The sequence below is a fragment of the Psammomys obesus genome, unplaced genomic scaffold (genome assembly GCF_907164565.1).
Source record: "Psammomys obesus unplaced genomic scaffold, mPsaObe1.curated_primary_1811, whole genome shotgun sequence".
NCBI lineage: Eukaryota > Metazoa > Chordata > Mammalia > Rodentia > Muridae > Psammomys > Psammomys obesus.
In genome coordinates, this window is record NW_026592381.1 from 1 (window position 1) to 5,740 (window position 5,740).

The following is a 5,740-nucleotide window of genomic DNA, read 5'->3' on the forward strand; positions in this document are numbered from 1 at the left end:
AAAAAAAAAAAAAAAAAAAAAAAAAAAAAAAAAAAAAAAAAAAAAACCTACGGGGAAAGAAAGTTGCAAGACTGATCACGGGTCACCCAGTCTTTTCCTGGAAGGTCTTGCTGACCGTGGGTACCCACCTCCATCACAACTGAGCTCCTGCCGCGCAGGGAGAGCAGCTGCACGCCCAGCTCAAAATCCCTACTCCCTCTTTAGAGGAGGCAGGAGGCGTCCAGCAGAATCTGCACAGACCACATTTTCTGTACCCCAACCCGAGATCGGGGCTGAGAAAACCCAATCCTTTTGGGCACTCCCCAAATGCCACCATTACCCTGCCTTGGCAGAGCGAAAGGATAAAGAGGCGCACAGTGGCTTCACAGTGCCGGGACCCCAGTGTTGCCGGCTGCTCCTAGCAAACAAACTCCAGCTCAGGATCTGGGACTGTGGTCATTCAACACGTCCTGAGATTCTCCTGGGTCCAGCGCAATAAGGTCTAACACCAAGTCCTATCACCAGTCCCCCCACCCCAATCCCTGTCAGAGAAACCCTGGCTCAGGATCAGACTAAGTCCCAATCCCTTCTGGCACTCCCCTGAGAGCACCGCTTTAAGCTTGCCCTAGTGGAGGGGAAGGACAGAGAGGCAGCCTGCCACAGGACACAGCACCCCCTCTTCGGCACACCCAGCGGCCCCTAGCAGAGAAACCCAAGCTTTGGATCTGAGGACACTCAACCCTACCTGGTACTCTCTTGGGATCAGCAAACATAGGTTCTTCCACCAGGCTGCTTCTGGTAGAGAGATCTGGTCCCAGGATCTGGGATTCAGAACACTCAACCTAACTCTTTCCCGTGCTACCCCAGGACCAGTCAACATAACCCCTCCTGGCAGAGGGAAAGGACAGAGAGGCAGCACACAGGAAAGGTGGACACCAAGTCCTGTGGCCACAGTGTCACAGAGCTGACTGTCAGCCTACCCGTGCATTTTTCAGAAGTAGGACCAAATCAGAGAGTAGAGAGCAAGGGGAACCCCTGTGCATTCCAACTGGTCCTGCAAGAGAGTGAGTAAGCCTTCTAGAGAGAGTTTGCCCCAGACCTAGGGCCTCTCCACAGAAGCAACCAGACGAGATCCCTGCCACCCACACCCCTAGTGTGGGCATCATAGGGATTCTTGGGATAGCGACCCCAATGTTGAAGCCTCTGCCTTGTGGGTCCACCAGTGCAATCCAGGCAAACAATCCATGAATCTCAGACAGAACTGCATAATAAGGGACCGCAGGCCACTGCAATAGTCAAAGAATCTGCGCATGCACACTGCTCCTGCTAAAAGCGCATGCGAATAGCGCCAGCGTCACATTCCTTACTTAGGCAAAACTGAAACCACAACACATACTCCCAAACCAGTGAACCTCTCTCATCTTCCTTTGTTTCTCACCCATTCTAGATTCCTCTGTTGTGAATTCTTGGCTTAGCTCTGTACCCCACTTTCTAATTGGATTATTTGATTTGTTGGCATTTAATTTCGTAAGTTCTTTGTATTTTGTTGTTATTAGCCCTCTCTCTGATGTCGGGTTGATGAAGATTTTTTCTTCATTATTATTATTATTATTATTATTATTATTATTATTATTATTATTATTATTATTATTATTTTGTAACCTGTTGTAACCCCCTCAATCTTCTACTCCTCGTCACACCCTCAGTCCCTTTCCTTCCTCTATTCCTCTACCCTGGTCTACTAATAAGGAAAGTACTCCTCCCCTACTGTCTGACACTAGCACATCAGGTCCCATCAGTACTACCTGGATCCTGTTTCTTTGTGGGCTGGAGAAGTTATCAAGGAGCAGGCAACTAAGTTCATGTCAGAGATTATCTCTTCTTCCCTTACTAGGGAACCCACATGGAGACTGACCTGTCTAATGGCTCCTTCTGCATAGGGGGTCTAGTTCTTCTCTATGCATGGTCTTTGGACCATATTCCCATGGTAGAGAACACATTCATGATCTGTGGCAGCAAAAACCATTCTTGATTGGTTGAAACAACACACACGCACAAAAGGGCATAGAGTTTGCAGGTACAAAATAGGGGTTGGATCTTAGTTGGGGGAGTGACTATTTCAAAACACATACAGAATTTTAAAAAGAAGAAATGAAATAGGAAAAGAAAATTTATATTTATGAATTTCAAATGATTTAATGTAACTGTTAATTGTTTAAACATATTCAGAGAATATATAGAGTTGATTTCCAGGTTGATTTACTTAATTTAGTAAGTTATTTTTGAAATTTTAATGTAGTATGCTAATCTTCTTTTTGGCCATAATTCCATCAATTTAAGGGATCGATAAAACAATCTTAACTTTTTGGGACACAAAAAACTAAGTTCAAATACACTCTAATTTTGCTTGTCTACAACATATATCCATTAATTCTTTGACATTTTACTACACAAAATTTAATTTCTAAGGGAAATGCTCTTCAATATGACCCTAAAAATGACATTTTTCTCAATATTTTGAAGTTACTTTATATAATATATATATATACATATATATATATATATATAAATGTATGTAACTACTAAGGAAAATACATTTTTTTGTAAATATATTCAGTAAAGGACATTTTAAAATAACATAGTAATTATTATTAAAACTATTTACAAATTTAAGACATTTCATACATAGAACATGCAAATTCTTTTGCAAGATAAAGCTTTCAATTGTTTTAGATACATACTCTATTCATAATTTTAAAACATATGAAAATCTATCACATATATCTGTGTATGTATGGATCTATCTCTCCCTATCTAATCTATCTCTATTTATCTATGTATCTATGTATCTGTCTGTCTGTCTTTATAGCAAATATGCATACATTCAAACCATTTTCCTCTGTTAAAAGTAAGAGCTCCTTATCAATAGAAAGGCCTAAGAAGTGAACCATATATAGCAAAATAGGAATCATATACTCTTTCTATCATTTCTTTTTTGAAAACTTTTATTGGCTCATTGTAAATTTCACATTATGTTACCCCAGTGCCACTCATCTTATCCTCCCCTCATTCCTGCCCTCTACTCTTACAACTGTCCCCCATGGAGAAAAATAAATCTTGTTGTGGAAGATGAAGCGTGTCACAGTATACCCTTTTGGCTACACTTTGCTGCTTGTAGATGTTCATTGTTATGACTCATTGGTCAGGTATGAGGACTTTGGGTTCTGCTACCCTAGTAGTACAGAAATGTCACTGGTAATCCTCTCAGATATTCTGGTCTTACACTGGGTCTTAGAGATCCTGTAGTTTTGGATCTGTAGAAGCAGCCCCTTCATGTACTCCAGCAATTTATCTAAGGGTTAGATGTTGGGGTGGGCCAATTCAAAGCCCTGGATATGGGCCTAAGAGGTATCTGACCTGGTCACACTGCTGGCGTTTCTAACTCTCATCTCAGTTCTGGCTCAACAGCAATCCCTGCAAACAGGACCTTCTCTACCCTGGAGCACAGGGAAGGTACAGGGCAGACTCTTATAAGTCTTGTGGCTGGTAAGGTATGTGGCCAGTTCTCCCATTCTCATGACCCAGAGGCCATCTTTTCTGATTGCTGTAAATATCAAGGGATGAGAGAAGGGAAGAGGGCGTCTCTCTAGCCTGTACAGAACAGCAGACAGGAGGAAGGAAGAGCTCTTCTGTACTTAGGCCAAAGTGACCAGCTCATCTGCAACCCCACATTCAGGGCCAACTCTACTATGCTGGTCCCTGGCAAGGTTCAGGGCCAAGTCTCCCAAGTGCTGCAGCAGGTGAGGGAGAGGGACAGCTCTCCTGCACTCATAACCTCAGCACCAGCTCTCCTATCCGCTGTGGATAGTATAAGGAAAGGGTAAGGGAGAAAATATCTCCCTTGCCCAAGCTGCTGCATGGTAGACAACTGTTGGTTCCAGTCTCCTACAGTCTTTGAGGCCTGCTCCCTCACCCACATCAGTGTCAGCACTATTGCGTTATCCTGGTGAGGCATAGTGCTTGCTCTCCTGAGTGCTGCAGCAGATTAGGAAGAGAGCCAGCTCTTCTGCTCTCATGACTTCTGGGGAAGAGGGGCAGCTCTCTCACATGCTGCCTGCTTCAAGAGCAAAAGGGAAGGGAGCGAATCTCTCCCCTGCCATTGTCACTACACAACAGAGAGGAGGCAGGACCTACTCTCCTACACTCATGCCATTGTTGCTAACTCACTCTTGCCAGAAGCCCACGGTCCCGGGTGAGGTTGTTCTAGTCTTTGGATTGCTACCTATTCTGAGAGTCAATCTATGCCAGCATGGCAGCAGACTGGTAGTCATCTCTGGTTATTTCCCTGTCTGGGGCTCTTGGCGTAGGATGGGTGGTTGTATCAAGCTTGGTCTTTTAGGGAATGTTGGCTATTGATCAATCAGATGTTCAGAGGTCAGAACACTGAGCATAGACACAGCCTTTCATCTCCCTGACACCTAGATACACAAAAGCCACACCTCCCACACCAACAGGTGGAATCATATAATATCTTTTTTTTTTTAATTTTGTAACTCAACATGAAATAAAAAATACCCTTTAAAATTAGAATTGCATAATCACGTATTTATTTGTGTTTCTGGGGATTTCATACATCTATACAACAAAATATGATCATATACACCCTTATTTCCCCCTTCAAATTTTTCCATGTTCCATAAATGCACCCTTTCCTAACTTTATTTCGATTTTGTTGTTTTTGTTTTTCTTTTTGACAGACCACTAATTACAGATTGTGTTGCCTTATATACATGGGAATGAGCAAATCTTCCTTGATCATGGGAATCTTATTAGTGGATACATCTTAGACAAGGAAAACAAATCTCCCACTGAGAAATGATAAAGTGACATTAGGACCTCAGTAAAGAATGTCCTAGAAACCTTATACTCTACCTATGGCAGAATTTAATCTTTTATAGATCAAGGGAAGGGTGTTAGCTTTTGTGAGTTATGCTTACGGAAATAACACTGTCATGTCCAAGTGACAGCTTTTCATAACACCCATCCCCATGCTGGAGATGTTATATTCTTTCCCATACCCTTCTACTTGGTCAAGGGTGTGTGTGTGTGTGTGTGTGTGTGTGTAGATGGTTATTGATAGAGGTTTCCTCTTTAGGGAAGAACAGTCTCTTATTCTCTAGCAAGTTCATAACTTATCAAAATTTAAAATAGAGTTTTACAAATATTTACTTTTTCTGAAAGATGTTGTTAAATAATGTGCTTAATTTAAAATGTAAGATTATATTGTTCTTTAAAATGGGTTGGAATTTTTAACATTTAAAAATTATTTTTATTAATTGCAGTCTGTTCACTTTTATCTCCCTCCCTTACCCCTTCCAATCCCACCCTCTCTCCATCATATCCTCTCATGACCCTCCCGAATTCCACTGATAGGGAAGGTCCTCCTCCCCTTCACTTTGAACCTAGCCTATCAGGTCTCTTCAGGAGTGGCTACATTGTATTCCTCTGTGGCCTGGCAAGAACGCTCTGGCCTAGGGGGAGGTGATCAAAAAGCCAGCCATTGAGTTCATGTCAGAGACAGTCTTTCTTCCCATTACTAGGCAACCCACTTGGACACTGAGCTACCATGGGCTACATCTGTGCAAGAGATTCTAGGTTATCTCCATGCATGGTTCTTGGTTGGAGTATGAGTCTCAGAAAAAGACCTCTTTGCCCAGACTTTTTGGTTCTGTTGCTCTTCTTGTGGAGATTCCATCTCTTC

At 42.4% G+C, this 5,740-nt stretch overlaps 1 pseudogene; it reads right to left on the bottom strand.

Moving 5' to 3' along the window:
- Positions 1–4,380: 4,380 nt before the first annotated feature.
- LOC129681291 (small nucleolar RNA SNORA17) lies at positions 4,381–4,477 on the bottom strand (annotated as a pseudogene).
- Between the last annotated feature and the right edge of the window lie 1,263 nt (positions 4,478–5,740).